Genomic DNA, 19,929 nt, shown 5'->3' on the forward strand with positions numbered 1-19,929 from the left:
ACGTGAAGCATCCCTAGATTTTACTGGGTTTGCAGAATTGCCCTTGCCTGTCTCTCTCTCTCTCTCTCTCTCTCTCTCTCTCACACACACACACACACACACACACACACACACACACACACACGAGATATTTTAGATCTACAGGAAGGCTTAGGGAATAAAGCAAGCTGAAGCAAGCACACCCCCCAAGTCCAGGCTAATTCAGTGTCGATCACCCCCACACACTTTAGACTTCTGCCCCCCGGGAGCGGTCCCTGAGCGGGGCACAGCGTGGCCACGCTTCTTTTCTCTGTAGAATTGGCCACCACCTTGTTCATCTTCTTTTGCAGCTTGCTCTTCTGGTGCTGCGACGTGCCGATGGGATCCACGGCCGGCCCCAGCTCACTCGTTTTCACCGCCCTCTCCCCCATTTCCCCCACACCCCAACCCAAGGCAGAGCACTCAGCCCAGGACCTTGACCCTCAGCCGAGATGCAGACGTCAGGGAAAATGCAGCACCAGCGTCAGGCTTAGAGCCGGGGCCTTTTCCTCTTGGAGGCAGGCGGTCCTATAGAGGCTGGGGGGCAGGGGGGATAGTGAGATTCCTGGGTAGGGGGAGGGTAGGAGGGTGGCGATGGCACAAGTAGAAATCTCTGCTTTTCCCAGTAGGCCTGGAACAACAAACCGGCTAGAACAGCAATCGTGGGGCAGGAGTTTAACTGCGGCTAAGCTGCTGTGTGGGATGCCCACAGACCATATCAGAGTGCCAGGGTTCACGCTCCCGCCCCACTCTCCATTCCAGCTCCTTGCTAATGCAGGCTCTGGGAGGAGCAGGTGATGGCTCAAGTCCTTGGGCCTCTGCCACTCACTTGGGAGACCCAGGCAGAGTCCTGGGCTACTGGTGACAACCTGGCCTCACCCTGGCTGATGAGGGCATTTGGGCCAGAGGACGGCAGCTCGCTCGCTCTTGCTCTCTCGCTCTCGCTCTCTCTACCTTTCAAGTAAATACAACAAATACAACTTTTTTGTTAAACAATAAACATGACCACTGTCATCCTGACTCGGCGAGAACACACTGTGCCAGCCCTTATTCCAAGCCCCTTCATGTGTGTTATGTCACTGAAGCCTCTCCCAATCCTGTGCTGTGGATGCCTTCATGGTCCCCATGGTCAGGGGAGCCGCCCAAGCCATCAGCGCTGCAGAGCCAGGACATGGCCCTGCTGGGGCACAGGTGCACCCTTCCCGCCGGCCTGGAGGCACTCCCCACGACTGGGCCCTGGTACCTGGGGCCTCCCCAGGCTGCAAGCCCCCCCAGGCTGAGGACGAGGCCACACAGGTACCAGAAGCGCCCATCAGAACCTCAGGCAAGACAACGGCAGATCCCTGGGGCAGGCTGTGGCAAGCAGTGCAGCTGAGGGAGGAGGCCGAGCGGTGCCCGGAATCCAGGGGAAGGCTGGGGAAGCGGCTGAGAGATGCAAAGGGTCTCCCTCTGCTTCTTTGGAGGGTGAGTGGCCAGAAAGAAAGGGAGTCGAGATTCTGGGGCCGCACAGGCTCCAAGGTTCTTTCCATCTGCCGAATGGCACAACATGGGAGACAGAGGTTGGCAAACACTCTCCTAAGGACCCAGACAGCGCACACAGGTGACGCGTCGATTGATGACAGAGCGCTTGGTGGCCCCAGGCGTGGATCCCCGTGACGGTGCAGCCCAGTACCCTCTGTGATGTTCACATGATGACGGTGCCAGCAGCACCACGCATTTCTTGTCGTTGTGTGATGCTGGGGGCACATTGGTTGGGGAGGACCATGGTGTCTGACACCTGCGGCCGGACAGACAGCAGGTGAAAGTGTGGGTGTGGCCGTGTGCCTATGGACCCTGACACTTGAATCCCATACAATTCCCACGTGTTGTGGAATCGTCCTCATGATTTCCCCTACCCTACCACGGGCGTTTAGATCACAGCCCCCAGGAAAATGGGCAGGGGGCCCCACGTGCCCTGTGGGGCTTTAGTTTGCCAACCTCTTCTTTGGAGAGAAATGTGTGGACCGGGAGTCCAGCAAGCCTTGGGTCTGACCTGTTTTAGCTGTGCAACTGTGGGCAAGGACTTAACCTCTCTGAAGCCCTGCGCCTGAGATGCTCACAGCCTTGTGATGCCCGACTTCCGGCTCTGTCCCCTACTCTTCAACCTCTTCCCCTCGGGTCACTGGTCAGAAAAAATGTTCCATGTGGGAGACAGGGCAGGGGTTCCAGTCTCTGCAGCAGCCATAGTCCTACACAAAACGGCCACCTGGGAGCCACCCCATTAGCCACATTTCTGAACAAAGAGCTATGGAAGAGGGACCAAGTCCCCCACCCCAGGACAGAGGGACCAAGCTGTCAGCTCTCAGTGGCAGAGAGAGTTCTTGGGAATGCCAGCAGATCCATGCTTTTTCCTCGCTGAGCCCCTCCCAGCTGAAAAGTCTGGGACATTGGCCCTGTTCCTTAGCAGCCCTGGGGCCCCTCTGCCCCACCCCGCTCCCTGCACCTGCTCCTCGGAAGGTCAGAGCCACCTGCCCTGAGGATCCACAGTCAGTGTTGCCCTGCTGGCCTTCCTGGGGGTCCTGTGCTCTCAGGGCTTGCTCTGAAACAATGGGGCAAGAGCGGAATCCACACTGTTCTCCACAGCCCGTGACCAACTCAGCACCACTCCTGACCAGGTGGCTCCCCGTTTGGGCCAGGACTGTGGCTTCTGCAAAGCCTGGGAGCCCTGCTGTGTCACCAACATGGGACACTTTCCGTGATCAAGAGGGGAAGAGGCTTAGGAGGGCAGGGAAGAGCCGGAAGTTGGGCATCGCTGGGCTGTGAGCGGTGCAGCTCCAGGGCCTGGCGGTCAGCTCCGAGCCTGGCAGGAGAACCGAAGCCCTCCCTTCCTCGAGCTGCCTGCTGTGCCTGTGCGGCCGCCCCAAGGAAGGGAAGCAGCTGGAGACCCTCTTGGGTGCTCTCCTGCCTGTGGGCCTGGGCCAGAGAGAAAAGGGCTGGGCAGGCAGGAGCTTCCCCGGGCAGCTGCTCCTGCCGCTCAGTGTCTGTACAGTGAGCTAGGGCAGCCACACCGAGCTCCCCGTGTAGGGGGTCTACACGACCGACACTATCCCCCATGCTTCTGTAGGGTAGGCGTCCAGGATCAAGGTGCTGACAGCTCGCAGATGGCTGCCCACTCGAGGCATCCTCGCCTGCCCTGTGCACATGGCCCCTCCCCCATCCCCCCTTTGTGTACCCTAACGTCCTCCTCCTATAGGGACATCTTGAGGGCCCACCCCTAGGACCTCATTGAACTTCCTCACCTCTTTAAAGGCCCTGCCTCTAAATGCAGCCACCTTCTGGGGCACCAGGAATTAGGGGTTCAGCGTAGGAATTGCGGAGAGACACAGTCAACCCATAAGGCTGTGGCCCTGCCTCCAAGCCTGAGCTCCTCGCAGCCTCTCCACCTGCAGGGATGTGCCTGCCCAAGGGACTGTTGGAGCCCGATTCCACAGGGGAGGCCCTGCAGGGAAGGGGCCGCGCTTCTGGCAGGTGAGGGGTTGGGACTCTGTCTGAGCAGTGCCTGGGCTTGTGCCGTGTGAGAGGGGCACAGTCCTTGGTACCAGTGATGCTGAGGCGAGAGCTGCCAGAGGATGCCTCTACAAAAAAGTGGTTTTATTTATTTGAAAGGCAGGGTGATACAAAGACCAGGGGTGGAGTGGGGGAGCTGCTATTCACTGGTTCACTCCCCAGCTGGCCACACCAATAGGGGCTGGGCCAGGCCACAGCCAGGATCCTGGGGCTCCATCTGGGTCCCCCATGTGGGTGGCAGGGGCCAAAGCACTTGGGCCATCTGCTGCTTTCTCGGGCACATTAGCGGGGAGCTGGACTAGTCGGGCTCAAAGCTGCATTCTGATAGGGGAGGCCAGCACCACCCCCTGGGCCTGACACCTGCCCCACAGAGGCCCCACCTGCCTCACCTTCGAAAGCCTGCAAACCCACAGCCCAGGAACTGCAGCTGTACTCCGATGCTTGGTCCCTTCTGCCCCAGCTCCACAGCTGGCCGTACCGAGCAGGGGCAGGGTCCCCAGCTTCGATCCAAGCAGAGTTTCACTGAAGCCTGTTCAAACGCTCACCGTCCCTCTCCTGGGCTCCTGGGGTGTGGCATGGAGGGCAGTGGGGGCTCTCAGGAGGCCCATGTGTCAGCCGGCGACTCAGGCTCCCCGGAGCTGGGCCCCCATCCTTTTCCTGCCACATGCAGAGAACTTTCTCCAACTTGTGGGAGTCCCTCCCGCTCCCCGCCTGCCGCCACCCCTCCCCCTCGGCTGCTCTCTCCCCCCTTCCCTGAGCAGATGCGACAAGGGCGCCGGCAGGCTGGGAGCCGGCGCAGGAGCCGCCTGTCCCTTTGTGCGTACCTCCTGGTACGATTATTAAACGCAAATTACAAAAGACGTGACCCGAGCGATCTTTATTTCTTCTTTCAACAAGTGTTGCCTGCGGGGCCCTGGTTCCAAATTCCGTTTCAATTATCTCGGCCATTTTAGACACAAAGCAGCCGGTGTTTGTAATCACCGGCGAGGAAGGAGGCAAGTCCAGGGGCTCCAACTCGGATGTCCGCCCCTCCGGTTTGAACTCGCATCTGTGGCGATGAAAGACTCCCGGGGCGACGGACAAACCCACTCCAGCACACACCACGCCCACGTCACCACGTTATAGAGTCCCGGATTCCACATTCTACACAGCCCCCACACAAACAGGGAGGCTCCCCTCTGCTACCAATGGAATGAGCTGGGGCAGCCCCTGCCCCTCACCCCGTGCCTCTCCAAGGCAGGGCTGCTTTAGGATGGACCGAGAGCAGGTGCACAGGCTTCCCCGTTCTGATCACTGGTTCTGGGGAGCAGGAGACACAGATGTCTGGCTGCCTTGGTCACTGGTTGTGGGGTCGTCCAGCAGGAGGAGCCTGGAGAAGGAAGCCAGGGATGGACATGGCTGTGATCCGGTCCCCACAGCATAAACCCATAAACACCTGGAGACTGGCCATGGCATTTTGCTTCCCACATGCGCAGCGTGGTGCGTCCCAACAGGACGTGGGGTGGAAAGCCCTGGCTTTGGAGCGAGAGGTGCACCTGCTGGTGATGGCTTGCCACTCACTAGTCCCGTGACCTTGGGCAGGTTGTGTGACCTTGTGAAGCCTCTCACAGTGTTACTCTCTGTGAAACAGGGGCGGTCTGTGAGGGCTGCAGTGGGGATCTAAATGTGCCTGGCGCATGAGCGGTGACACGATGGCCCTGTCCACTCAGAGGGTTTTCTAGGGTAGGCGTTTGGAGCACTCCATCTCGGGGTGCCTGGTTCAGGTTTCGGCTCTGCTCCTGACTCCAGCTTCCCGCTCACTAATGCACACCCTGGGCGGCAGCAGGTGATGACGTCAGTACTTGGGTCCCTGCCACCCACATGGGAGACCCAAACTGAATCTCTGGCCCTTGGCTTTGGTATGGCCCAGCTCTGGATGTAGAGGGCATTTGAAGAGTGAATCAATGCATAGAAGATTGATCTCTTCTTGCCCATTTCAAATAAAAAAAAATATGTCTTCAAACACTTTTAAAAAGAAGAAAGAAACAGATGTGCTTTAGCCAGTGCCACAGGTGGAACCGCAGCAGTAGAGCCTCACCTCCTGCCGGCTCTGGGCTGGACACCATGACGCCTGCTGGAGGCTGCCTAAACAGTAGGCGCGAGGCACGCCCTCTGCTGGCCGCTGAGAACAGCCCCAGCCCAGCCCGGCCCACGGGAGGGCCGATTTACAGCGGCGCTTAGCGAGGGCTGGGCGAGTCATTTGTCACGCGGGGCCCGGGCACCTTGTTCTACCTGTGTTGAGTGTGTTTTATTGGTGTTGAGCAGAGCGAGGCCAGAGTGGAGCCGGGGATAGGAAACCCACTCAAGTGAAAAATGAGGAAAGCCAAATGGGATTGAGCAAAGGGAAGCGGGGAGAGGCGGCAGGGAAGGAGGTGAAGGGGCGGATTGTAAAACACAAGACAAATGGACGCCGCAGCCCTGGGGTGACCGGCCAGAGGCCCCACCCCCACCCCCGCTCCCACGATGCACCTTGCAGGGGCTGCAGTGACTGGGAGGTCAAAAGTTATCCCGGGGTTGGCGCTGGCTCCAGACCGAGCAGTCGTGAGCCTATAGTGGTGGGAATCCAGAGGAAGAAGGTTTTCAAGAAAAAGCGAAACACAGCCCACTTCCCCTCGACCTGCACAGCCAGCGCCAACCCCTCTGTCCCAGCTCGCCCTGGAAAGCAGAGGCCAAGGCCCGTCTGATCCATGCTGTTGACCCTCACCCTGTCACCCCTCCGCTTGGAAGTCTTCAAGTCCAAAATCTCACATGCACTCTGGCGAGGCAGATATAGAGATGTCCCTGTTAGGAACGAGAGAGAGAGAGCGAGCGAGCGAGCGGCAGATAGGGAGATAGACGCTCGGCTTTGTGCCTGCAACAAGCCACTAAAGGTGCATTTTTAATTAAATTTATACAAAATGTGTCAGTTTTATCTCTCGGTTTCAAACCTGACTCTTTTCTATCAAAGAGGAGTATTGATCTCCACTGCCCTGGAGCTACCTGACTGAATTAAGCAGAATAAATAGAAGGAGGAGGCCTGGAAGGGCTGAGCCACGTGCACAGAGGCACAGTCTAATGGCTCCACAGTCATTTGCTGCAATTAAAAAACAAAACCATTAGAGGGCCCGTTAACACCTTGAAGTCACGAAACTGTGGCTTCAAAAAAAAAAAGGCTCCCAACAGCTCCCAGGCAAAACATTTTAATTGCTATAATCCTTCCATCTTTGCGCAGCACCTGGGTATCTGGCAGCTTCCTGCATCACCCAGGCGCACCAGCGCGGTGCTCCTGTCCTGTGGGACCCACACTCCCTGGGGCCTCTGTACCCAGAGCTGGGGCCCGGGCAGCACCTCTCAGCTCCAGACACACACTCGGGCTTCACAGGCTGGTTCTCTCACTGCCTGGGTGAGTCCCTGGGGGTCCTTGTTTCTGTCTCCTGATCTGTCAGAGGCATCAGTACACGCATTCGTTAGAGGACGGGGCGATGTGTTCAGGAACCTCATGCAATGTCTGGAGCAGTGAACATGTGGACAGGGGCACTGAACACTGCTTCAAGCAGGAGGTGTCTGGGTTCCAGGCCCAGCTCCACTTCCAAGCCCACTGCCTGCCTAATGCACACACCCTGGGAGGCAGCCGGCGATGGCTCCAGTCCTCGGGTCTCTGCCACCCACATGGGAGACTGGGGTGGAGTTCCTGGCTTCTGATTCAGCCCCAGCCCTGGATGTTCTGAGCATCTGAGAAGTGAACCAACAGAAGATCTCTCTCTCTCTCTCTCTCTCTCTCTCCCCCTCCTCCCCTCTCCTCTCCCCCTCTTCTCTCCTTCCTCCCCCTCTCTCCTCTCTCCCTGTCTCTCCCTCTCCTCTCTCTTTCTCTTTCTCTGCCTTTCAAATAAATCAAGTTAACCAAAGCACAGAAGCATCTTCGTGCTTTCTCTCTTTCCCTGAGTGCCACCAGGAACTGCATTGTCCTCTAACTCCATGTCACCTTCGTGGCCCTCCCTGCTCTCCCCAGTCCTGAGCATCCCCAACTCAGCCGCTGAGGGTCGCAACAAGCTGCTGCCGTCTCTTCTTCTTCCGTTCCCAGCAAGGCCCACCCGGGCCTGGCCGGGGAGCTGAGGTCGGCAGCTAATGCAGGGCTCCTCGAGGTGTGGTCCTCACGCCTGCAGCAGTCACACATGGCAGCTGCGAGATTTCTGGCCTCACCCCGGACACACAGACTGGATCAGAATCCATGGGGAGCAGGCTCCGGAAACTGGATTGCATTCGGCCCCCTGGGAGATTCTGAGGCTCACTAACATCTGAGCAGCTTTTCAATGGCTGTGTTCGTCGACCACCCTGCTCCCCCACCCTCCGGGCCCACTGCAGTCCATCCCAGGACTCACCCCTACCCTTGTGCTCCTGTGGAGGGGGGGGGCACGTCCAGGCCTCAGGGCCATCACTCCTCTGCCTATCAGGTGAGCTGATCATTCCCGTGGCCACAGGGGCAGTGGTGGGCTGACCAGGACGGCTTAATTAAGGTGGGGGTGGGGAGGAGATGGGGTCAGTGCCAGACAAGCAGGCAGGATTAGAACAGACAGAAAGAATGGACAAGGGGCCAGCTGTCAGCACCCTGGCCTGTCTAGGGTGATTATTAATAATGATAAGCAGGAGAATGGGAATAATAAAGGAATAATGAGCTGGGTCTGAAAGTGATGGGAGATGGAACGCGATAGAGGGCTGAGCCCTGGTGCCTGCTGCCCTGGGGGGCGTGGGGGACAGGCCAGAGCTGGCAGCAGGCTTTGCTCGTGGTGGAGACTCTGGCTGGGCCCTGGAACGTGCCCTCCTCCTCCAGGGAGGCCACAAAGCCAGGAGGCGATGTGACCAGGAAGCCGACCGAGCCACGTTCACTCCCTTTTTTCCACAGTCCAGGGGCCTCAGCACCCGGATGTACGTTCAAGTCACCAGGGGCACTGTGCTGAGGACGCACACAGCCAGGCTCTGCCGGAGAGATCCCGGTTCCCCAGGTGGAGGCGGCGAGCCGGGCCTCTGCGCTTTGAACGCCTCCCCTGGCCGAGCCGGCGCCAGGGGCCGTGCTCCGAGGCCAGGGAGGGTCTTCCACCTGAGACAGGTGCACAGGAGCTTGCCCAAAATCCTCCCGCAGCAGCTGCCAGAGGACACACGGGAGCAGGGTAGTGAGTGGGGGAACCTTGACAAAGCAAGACGGAGACGCCGCCAGCAGGCAGGGAGGAAGCGCCCAGCTCCCCTGGCCTTGGTGCTGATGGGCAGCAGCATTGCCGTCCCCGGGGAGCCCAGCACGGCCGGTGCCCTCAGAAGGAGCGGCTGCTGTTCTTTGTTTTGTTTGTTTTTCCTAAGATTATTTATTTATTTATTTGGAAGGCACAGTTACAGAGAGAAGGAGAGTAAGAGAGAGAGAGAGAGAGAGAGAGAGAGAGAGAGAGATCCTCCACCTGCTGGTTCACTCCCCAAACGGCCGCAAAGTTTGGGGCTGGGCCAGGCCGAAGCCAGGAGCCTGAGACTCCATCTGGGTCACCCGAGTGGGTGGCAGGGGCCCAGGAACTCGGGCCGTCTTCTGCTGCTTTCCCAGGCGCACGAGCAGGAAGCTGACTCAGAAGCAGAGCAGCCAGGACTTGAACTGGCACCCATATGGGAAGCTGGGGATGCAAACCGAGGCTTACCCCTCTGTGCCGCAACACCGGTGCCAGGCTGCTGGTTTTTACCGTGAGCCATCATTCACAAACCTCTGCCTTAAGCAAAGGTTCTCCAAAGGGGGAGGGGGTTGGGAAGGTGTTTGGTTAAGACTCCTCAGAGCAGGGGCTGTGGTGCAGCAGAAGAAGCTGCCCACGTCCCACGTCAGATGGCCGGATTCCGGTCCTGGCTCCGCCACGTCCAGTTCAGCATTCCTCTTACTGTGCAACAGGCGATGACCCAAGTACTGGAGTCCCTGTGCCCACATAGAGGACTCGGAGAGGGTTCCTGGTTCCTGGCTGTGACCAGGTCCAGCCCTGGCTGCTGCGGGCATCTGGGGAGTGAACCAGAGGGTGGACGATTGATCTCTCGCTCTCCCCCTCCCCCTCCCCCTCCCTCCCTCTCTCTCTCTTCCCCATGTATGTCACACTGCCTATCAAATAAATAAATATTTTAAAAACATAAAATGCACATTCTCAGTTTTGTAAATACAGCAGCCAGACACGGAACCACCACTGAAATCAAGACAAGGGCCTTTTCCAACACCCTGTCCCTTTGAGCCAACACTTGCTCTGCCCCCACCCCACGAGACTTCTCTGTTCCCTGGCTAGGCAGCCACCCTGTTGGGGCTTCTCCTTGCCTCGACTCCCCCCCCCCCCCAGCTCTGCACCCAGGAGGCAGCGTTCTCACTCAGCTTTGGCTCCGTGCTCTTTGTCCAGGACGCGGCGCCTTGGCGGTGGGGAGTGGTCCCCGGCTCCATCAGAATGAGCCTGGCCCCTCCAAGACCTGCAGGAGCCACCCCGTCTCCAGCAGAGGGCACACGCCCCTGGTCTGCTGGACTGCATGTCACTTGGCTGCCTGGCCTCTGCAAGATCCGGGGTGCAGTTGCCCAAATGTCACCTTTTCTCTCTCCTCCAGGGCTGACGCCCCCAGACCAGGGTGGGTGACACGGGTCACTGGCCAGCCTTGAGACTGCCTACAGAGCCACGAACAGCTCTCCATGCCTCACCTCTGCACAAAAGCTGGAGCTTTCTCCTGCTGCTGAGAGGAGACCACCTCCTCCACCAGGGCGGACATTTGGCCTAACGGTTAAAACACCACATTTCATATTGGACTGCTCTAGGTTCGAATCCCAGCTCCAGCTTCTAACTCCAGCTTCCTGCCCTGGAAGGCAGCAGGTGAGGGCTCAAATAGTTGTGTTCCTGCCACCCATGTGGGAGACCTGGATTGAGTTCTGGGCTCTTTTGGCTTCAGCCCAGCCCAGCCCAGCCATTGTGGACATTGGGGAGTAAGCCAGCAGGTGGGAGAGGAGCTCTCTCTGTCTCTCTGCCTCTCATGTAAGTAAGAAAAGTTTTTTAGATCTTTTGCCAAATGTCTGCTTGAGGATTCTGGTTCCTCCTCCTTCTCAGGCCCACTTGGTTGGACTCGGCTCCAATATGACAGCTGCACGAGTGAGAGGCTGCAATCGCTGCCTCTCCAGGAGCTCCCAGCCTGAATCGCACTTGAACTCTAGCCAGGCCACTGGAGCTGGCTCTGAAGTCGGGGCTGCTGCCCAGAGCCATGCCCTCTCAGCCTCAGGTCCCTCTGCCCCTCTGAGTGTCCTTGGGCTCACTGTTTAGGCCCCCTCCCTACTGGAAGCAGACACCAAGACAGAGTTACAAGTGCAAGAGCCATTGTGGGTGGCACCCGTGCAAGGTCCAGGGGCGAGGAAGCATGAGCAGTGGGGGAGGCCCTGGCTCAGGTGGGGATGCAGGTGTGACCTTGGAGAAGGGAGAGCAGGAAGAAAGGGGGCACAGTGAGAGTCCTGGACAGGGGCACAGCTCAAGGCAAGTCCTGGCGGCCCCTTAGGGTGCTGCGGGGCCAAGGCTGCCAGTGAGGAGCCCTGGCACCACTGCCATGCTCAGTAACTGGCCGGGTGCAGCCTGGATGCTGAGACAGACGCCAAAGGCACCAGTGTTAGGGGCCAGCAGTTCACCCTTGCCCGAGTTCCCTCTGGAAGGGTGGTCCTAGGGGCTGCCCTCCTCCTGAGCTCCCATGGAGGTGCAGCCGGCTGGTGCTGGGGTGTGGGATGTGCACCCCTGCTGAGACATCGGGCAGCCTCGGCTACCTCCATCCTCACCATGCCTTGCTAGTGTGACCGGCTCCAGTGGCTGCTCCAGAGGGAAGAAGGCAACCCTCCTACCTTCTCTGGGACTGCCGAGTCAGAGGCCCCCTGAGCAGGTGCCATGGGCCCCCGGGCAGCGTTCACTGACACAGTCCCGCAGAGGCCTCCCGCCCGGACCCAGGGCTAAGCTTCCTGATCCGGGGAAGGGAACTCGTGGGAGGTAAACTGGGCCTTCTAGGAGCTGACATGACTCCAGGTCGTGCATCAGGCCAGGGTCCAGGTCACTCACAAAGGACACTGGCCCGCAAGTCAGGACTTGAGTTCTAGGCTCAGGAACATGACCTGGGGCAAGTGTCCGGGCGAACAGGAGCCTCTTGGCCGAACGCAGAGGCTGGGCAGGGACCTCAACGTCAGAGACCACAGTATCCCTGCAGCAGGGGGCGGGCGCTGCCTGTCACTGTGTACAGGAGCTGTCGCGCCACAGCCCAAGGCCAGCGCTGCTGTGGGGCCTGCAGCCCTGAAGCAAATGCAGCTCTCAATTTGCTAAAAGAAGGTGGGATTCTACACTTCAATGTGAAATTTTCCCATATTGTTTATCTCTTATTATTTTTTAAAAGATTATTTATTTGAAAGTGTTACAGAGAGATCTTCCATCGCTGGTTCACTCTCCAGATGGCCACGACGACGGGGGGCTGGGCTGATCTGAAACCGGGAGCCAGGAGCTTCTTCCGGGTCTCCTACATGGGTGGCAGGAACCCACTCACTTGAGCCATCATCTGGGGACTCACAGGGTGTGCATTAGCAGGAAGTCGGATTGGAGAGTGGAGCTGGGACTCAAACCCAGGTCCTTCCACAGGAGTTGTGCTGCCTTAACCTGGTGTCTTAACTGCTGGTCAAACACCCTCCCTGTTTGGGTTTTAAATGCTGGTAATTAACTGAACAACTGTTAAAAGTCTGGAAGGCAGATCAAAGCTGACCTGAGGGTCAACTGAGCCTGAGGGCCTCCAGTCTGTGGTCTGGGGGTGCTGAGTGCCCCAGACTCCTGGGGGCCTCCAGTCTGGTCTAGAGGGGGGTGTTGAGTGCCCCAGACTCCTGGGGGCCTCCAGTCTGTGGTCTGGGGGTGCTGAGTGCCCCAGACGCCTGGGGGCCTCCAGTCTGTGGTCTGGGGGGGTGCTGAGTGCCCCAGACTCCTGGGAGTCCGCCCCGTGTTTCTTCCAGGTCTCACTGCTTTCCCAGGTAATTAGCAGAGAGCTGGATCAGAAGTGGAGCAGCCAGGACTAGAACCGGCACCCACAGGGGATGTTGGTGCTGCAAGCGGTGGCTTTGCCCGCTGCGCCACAGCGCCAGCTCTCACAGCTCCTCCCTGTAGACGAGGAGACTGAGGTGTGTGGAAGTATGAGAATGTGTCCGAAGCCGCACACCCGAGATGGAGGAGCCCGATCGTGAACCTGGCATTCACCCTACTCCAGGCCCCCTGCCTCCTGCTTTGCTTCCTCCAGGTACCAGCTCCCAAAGCACACTCCAGCACCAAACAGCCCAAAGAGCATCCAGCAGCATTCCGGGACTGTGCACTTCCATCCAGGCCTGGGGTGCCCCTGCCCCCAGCAGCACACGCACGCGGCTGCCGGGTTGAATCCCCTACAGCTTGCGCTCTGGAAGAGACAGAGCTCAGCGGGACCTGCAGGGCTGGTGTTTCCCTGCGGGGAGCACAGGCGGGCGGTGTGCCGCAGCCGCACAGATGCTCCCGGGCAGGCCGGCCAGCCATCGTGCCCTGGGCTCCGAGTGTCCCCGCAGCCGGGGAATTCTGGGCTAATGCTCAGCCCTGGCATGGTCCCCTCTCCCACTGACCCCTCCCGTCCAGGTCACCGTGACAGATGCTGGGAACATATGCCGCGAATTAATTCACTGCGGCGCAGCCACAGAGCATCACCAGCCTCCCTGTCTGCTCCCGCCACCCTTGCCTTCTGATTTCGACCTCGCCAACCACCCCCACCACCACCGAAACACCCCCTTGGCTCCCCCTCCCTTGTCCCTGACACCCTTGCAGTGGGCTTCCTCTTTGGATCTGAAGCCCACCGCCAAAGGCACTTGGGACTCCCCAACCCCTATCCCAAAAAGGATAAAGGGCACCCAGAAAGCTTCCCTTCCCCATCTGTGTTTCCAAACAGAAGCCGTCCCCATCACCTAGAAATGAGGAGCGCCGATGTCTTTTCTTAAGGGACGTTGGTCCCTCCCCGAGAGGGGCCAGAATGACCCCGCCCTCCCAGCCTTCCCTCCCATCACTCCTGCTGCAATGGGTTTCGGGGTGGAAATAGCAGGTGTCTCTGGGAGTCTGTGAGAGCTGTGATTCCTTCCTCACCTTCATTCTGTCCTCTAAGGAGGGACTGGCAAATTTGGTGTGGGGGGGGGGGCTGGGAGGGTATAGAAAGGTCCCATTTTATTACAAAGAGTCTCACAAAGACGAAGATAGAATCTCAAAAAGGAAGCTGGACAGCCTGCCAACCTCCACCGGCAGAACTGGGGAAAGACCGGGGGCAGGCAGCACAAGTTTCTGGGCTCACCTGAGGCGGTGGGGGAAGGTACGACAACAGACCCAGCCTACAAATGGCTACCGTTACCTTGGGAGCCAGAGCGAACAGGAAGTCCCTGAGGACCCAGAATGTTCCACAGGGGGCACCTTCCCGTATCTGCTAAGCAGACACCCGGGCACTGCAGGATGTGGTCTCGTGGCCACAGAAAGGCGTCCCTTCTCCCCACACCTGGTACCCTTCCTGGTGTAAAATCAAGGACCTGAAGGGACAGCTGGCAAGGCATAGCGTTTACCTAGCTCGGCTACCCTGGCCTCGGGGTATTTCTATGTAATGTATTTTTTTTTTAAAGGAGTTTAATTTTTTTTTTTTTTTTGACAGGCAGAGTGGATAGTGAGAGAGAGAGACAGAGAGAGAAAGGTCTTCCTTTTGCCGTTGGTTCACCCTCCAATGGCCGCTGCGGCCGGCGCATCTCGCTGATCCGAAGCCAGGAGCCAGGTACTTCTGGTCTCCCATGCGGGTGCAGGGCCCAAGGACTTGGGCCATCCTCCACTGCCTTCCCGGGCCATAGCAGAGAGCTGGCCTGGAAGAGGGGCAACCGGGATAGAATCCGGCGCCCTGACCGGGACTAGAACCCGGTGTGCCGGCGCCGCAAGGCGGAGGATTAGCCTGTTAAGCCACGGCACCGGCTCTATGTAATGTATTTTCATGTAAGAGATAGGAAATCTAGAATCTGAGGGGTTGAGGAGGGACGTGGGGAAGCTGGCCAGGCCTGCTCGGGCCGACGCGGCCTCTCTGACCCCTCTGCTGGCTTCTCCTCTCCTGGGACTTGGTCTTCTCTTCGTCATCTTTCTCCTCTTCAGCTTCGGTCTTGACTCTTGGCTTTCCTGAGGTTGGAAGAACTCATGCTCCCGCCTCCTCCCTCATCATCGGAGTGGTTAAACTCCTCCTCACAGGCTGCTCGCTTATCCAAGGAGCAGACGGAGCGGCGGAGAGCGCTTGTCAGGGTCCCCTTGGTCCTCATCACTGCTTTCCCCAGGAACGGCCGCACTGAGACCCCAGGCGCGTGGGCCAGTGTTCTCAGGATCTCCGACAGCCGCTGCTGGATCCTTCCCGGGTACTTGTTAGTCACGGTGGAAGGACCGGTGTGAAGCTGGAAATCTGGTCCAAGTATTCGAAACAGCCCCTGTCTGCAAGTTCATTAGGGACCTCTGCACCCAGGGCCAACGGCCGTTTCGTACGTCCAGCACCGGGCCACACGTCGGATGGAGTGACCGCCTCCTCTAGCATCGGCACAGGCAGGCTGACACATCGGCACAGGCAGTGTGACAAAGTCCACACTCTTGGCCGGCCCTCTGATGGTCAGGTCGGAGCAACCCAGCCGATCCGCAGACAGGCGCCTGAGCCACACTGTACCACCACCACGCGAGGCTGGAACAGCTCCGCTACTCTGCACGAGACCGGCTTGCAAACAGCCTCACGGGACTCGCGGTGAGTCCCATCTCGGAGCGGACAGTTAACAGAGTAATACTTGCCCTTGCCAGCTCCGGTATCCCGTAGGTGCCCAGTTCCTGGGGCGTGCTCTCTGTCCTCACGGCCCCATCTGTGGTACAGAGGGCCGCGTCCATGCCGGCGCCGTGATGAGCATCGCCGTCAGTACGCAGCACTTTCTGGCGACGCTTCAGCAGTTCCAGGATGGCCAAGACAATTCCACCGGCACAGAAGCCACGTGCCTCGGACTTCTCTGCAGGGTGCAGACGCCCCGCCCAATTCACAGCCCTTCCTTCCATCAGTCTGCGGCTCATATAGTCTCACAGCACTTGCTCCAGCGCCACCGGCCGTCAGACACTGCACGGTCCTCACCACGGCTGGCTCGCTGCATCTGCCGGCCGCACCCGGACACGTTACCTGGACGAAAGGAGCGCAGGAACTTCCTCGGTCATCCCGGCGGTACTTTCTCAGCTCCTCAGCAGTGGCTCTGCGAGGGCGGCGCATTTCCATTTCCCGGTAGAGACCGCAGGGGAGGGAGCAGCAGGCTGCGAGTCGTGCGGATGCGCTGCGGCTTCCTTGGATGGCCTTGTCCGTAGCAGTGACTTCCAACGTCCCCGTCGTAGTCGTCACAGACGTTCCTCCCCGTGCCCTGAGTCTCTCCAGCTTGCTTGGCTTCTATCCCTCCTGTCAGTCAGTCGGTCCACTCTCCCACCCACAGCTCCACACAGCGAAAAATGTTTTTTAAAAGATTACTTATCTGACAGGCAGAGTGAGGGAGAGAGAGGAAGAGGTCTTCCATCCCCTGGTTCATTCCCCAAATGGCCACAACGGCTAGGGCTGGGCTACGCCAAAGCCAGGAGCCAGGAACTCCATCCAGGTCTTCCACATGGGTGGCAGGGACCCAAGTGGGTCATCTCTACTGTTTTCCCAGAAGCACTAGCAGAGAGCTGGATCGGAAGTAGAGCAGATGGGACTCGAACCATGCTCTGATATGGGATGCGGGTGTCGCAGGTGGTGGCTTAGCCTGCTGTGCCACAACACCGGCCCCAGCCAACTTCTGTGTGGGGGCAGGTGGTAAATACCTTAGGCTTTGCTGGCCAGATGGTCTCTGTGGACTGAGTTCTGCCACTGCAGTGCACAGGTAGCCACAGACACAGTCATCCAATGGACAAGGCTGTGCTCCAGCAAAACCATGGAAACAAACAGCGGCTGAACTGGGCCCATAGCTGTCGTTTGCCAAACCCTGCTCTAAGCACACCCAGCACCCCTGTTGTCCCCTGGTGGACGTAGACAGCCTCCTGGCCACTCCACCGCCCTCTCAGCTGCACTTTGCAATGGACTACACGGTCTCCTCTCAGGCCTCTGCTAGCTTGTGAGCTTCTTGGGGTCAAGGTCATGCCCTGTTGGACCTTAAACTCTTGGACTCCGCATGGAACCTCATGGAGATGCAAATACCCAGCCTGGCCCTGAAGGGGCTTCCAGGTTAGTGGGGCACACAGCCCACTGAGGTTTGCAAACTGGAGGTAAAACAACAGGAAGAAGGAAGGCAGCGAGAAAGCGGGAGGATGCGCCTCCTGCAAAGTCAGTAGCAACCTCTGGAAGAAGCAAAGGGGACGACAAAAATGGAGGAATTAATTAAGCTACCTACAGCACTGGAAAACAACAAACAAAACCAATGCTCCGGAGAGTCTGGCGGCTCCTTAAAAGTTAAGCATGAACCCACCGTAAGACTCTGCCAGTCTCAGGAAATCGACCTAGGAGAGGTGAACGCATCTGTCCAAACGGACAGCACAGAAATCTGCAGCAGCCCCGAACTGCAAACAGCCCAGAGGTCCACCTGCCAGCTGGGGAAGAGGGAAGCAAGTCGTGGTGCAGTGCCTGGCGGTAGGAAGAATGACTGGAAAATGGTGATAACACGCGGGGGGCTGGGGCGGGGCTGGGGTGCAGCAGGTTCCGCTGCAGCTCTCAATACTGGCATCCATGTTGGAATGCTGGTTCTGGTCCCAGCTCTGCCTCCCATCCAGCTCTCTGCTAATGTCCCTGGGAAGGCAGCGAGTGGTGGCTCAAGTACTTCAGCTCCTGCTACCCTTGTGGGAGGCCAGGATGGAGTTCCAGGCTCCTTGGCTTTGGCCTGACCCATTTGGGGAGTGAGCCAGCAGACAGAAGATTCTTTCTCTCTCTGTTTTTCAAATAAACAACCCCCAAATAATCTTTACAGAAGAATGGTATGACGTGGATAAACCTTGAAAACACAGGAGTGCTCGCAGCCAGACTGAAAAACCTTAAGATACAAGTTCATTTCCATAAAATGTCCAGAAACTGCAAATGCATGCGGGCAGGAACCAGAGCAGTGGTCGCAGGGCAGGCGGCAGGGATCGCCCACAGGGACTGCACTGGGCCGCTGCGCACTGCTCCCTTGGGTCTCTAACACCAGGGATTGCACACTTGAGTCTCACGGTCTGCAGATTCTGCCCCAGTAAAATGTCCCACGTGAAACAAAGCCTAGTGTCCAATCTTCTGGTTCACTCCCCAAATATCTACAACAGCCAGGAGCCCAGAGCTCCATCCAGGTCTCCCATGTGGATGGCAGGGACCTAAGGACGTGAGCCATCATCTGCCGCCTTCCAGAAAGTGCACTGGTAGGAAGCTGGATCCGAAGCAGAGAAGCCAGGATTAGAACTAGGCTCTGTGACACAGGATACAGCTGGTGCTGCCGGGGTGGTGGCTTGACCCCAGCGCCAATGCCTGTGGGGAAATCAGGCACACGAGGTAATTCAAAGATGGCGCTGAAAGGAAGTGAGGTGGGCGGAATCCAATGTTGTTTACCACTGAAGCTAATTGGCTGCGCAACATCAGGGGAAGTGACGACAACTGATGAAGGGTGTATAGACATATGGCTAGTCCTATAAAAAATCGCCCGGTAAAATGATCTTTTAAGTGATTGGTTGGTCCTTCTGCCCTGCCCCAATGACGCTGCAGTTTTGTGCTTTAAAAGGCTCTGCTATGTGCGAAATAAACGAGTCCCTGCTTGACTTGGCTCCCTGCTGCGTCTGAGTGTCTCTGGGTTCTCAAGGCTGGGAAACGGGCGAGCGGCGCACTTACCTTTCCTCGGGCCCAGTCCATCCTCGTATGGGTGGACTAAGACCCTGCAAATGCCCACCCCGACCCAGGCAGTTCTACTTTGTCCATCTGCCCCTCCAGCTTTGCAGGGCCAAGAACAGAGCCCGGCACGTGCCAGGTGCAGGGACATTCCGCAGAGGAACGAAGTGCCCACTGGAGCCCAGCCTGTGAACAGCCATCTCTGCCGCCGCCACCCAATGCCAGAGACCAGCCGGGACCGCCCAAGCCTGCACAGAGCCGTGAGGTGATCTAGGAGGAACTGGTGAGGAACCGGTCAAGGACCACAGGATGGAGGCAATGGTCCTGAGACGTCACAGAAAAGCACATGGCTGGGGCCTGTGGCTGCCCGTCTTGGTCCTGACCTCTTGGGCCATCTTAGGAGGCTCTGACTTCTGGGGGATGTCACTGCCTGTCACTTAGGAAGGTTTCCTAGAGCCAGGTGAGATGTAGGTGGACGAAGATTCTGGAACAATGTCTCATTCCCCAGGCACTCGAAGCCTGCCAGGCACGATCAGGGCGCGGGACAGGTGACAGGAGACTGGCACACGTGGCCCGAGCCTGACGCGTCCAGGCCTCGCTCGCTCAGCTTCAGGTCCACAGGGCCTCTCATGCTCGGCCTTGGTCACAGACGCCCTCTGCTCTGCCGTTACCCCGGAGTCGGGGCGGACGCCTGGCCTAGGGTTGGGGGTGGGGCAGTTATGTCAGGAACTTCCCCAAGCTGAAGGCGGCAGAGGTGCAGACAAAAGCCCAGGTGGAGTCGGGAAAGCTGGTTCTGAATCCCAGCTCTGCTGCTCGGTAGCTGGATAATCACGGCCAACCTCAACTCCTCCGAGCCTCAGTGTGCTCGTCCATAGAATGGGGGTGACCACAGCGTCTTCTTCCCTGGGTGGCTGCGAGCCAGACCATTCCTGCGTGCTGAGCTCAGTACTATCTTCCAGAGAGAGCGCGGCAGGTGTCAGACCGCGTTGCTGCTGTTGTAAAATACAGAGCGGAGGGCAGGCACCCCCTAGCCACCTGCTCAGGCTGGCTGGAGACCTCCAAGGTTATCAGAATCCCGAGGCAATTGAATTTGCCAGTAATTAAGGGGCTAGAAATACAGTCTTTCTCCTCTGGGTTTCAGGAGGATGGGAGCTCAAGGAAAACCAGCCCAAATGAGACTTCTCGGTGGCCACGGGAATTACTCTACAGAGGGGCTGTCTGGGCTGCACGTGTGACTCCGGCAGAGGAGGGGACGGGACCCCAAAGCCGCGAAATCCCCCAGTTTATAATTAACAGACACACACTTGCTCTGCCCGCTGCCTGGCTCACTGGGGAGGGGCACTGCAGTCACAGAAAAATAACCCCCCAGTGGGTTTTTGATGTGCGGAGCCTCTTTGTTTTTCTGAATTTTAATGAAGGGCTTCCCAGGCGGAAGGAGAGAAG

General features: G+C 58.4%; 1 pseudogene; it reads right to left on the minus strand.

Annotated features, from left to right (window-relative positions):
- Positions 1–479: 479 nt before the first annotated feature.
- On the minus strand, positions 480–19,117 carry LOC133751419 (histone deacetylase 1-like; annotated as a pseudogene).
- Positions 19,118–19,929: the final 812 nt, after the last annotated feature.

Source organism: Lepus europaeus, chromosome 22 (genome assembly GCF_033115175.1).
Source record: "Lepus europaeus isolate LE1 chromosome 22, mLepTim1.pri, whole genome shotgun sequence".
Taxonomy (NCBI): domain Eukaryota; kingdom Metazoa; phylum Chordata; class Mammalia; order Lagomorpha; family Leporidae; genus Lepus; species Lepus europaeus.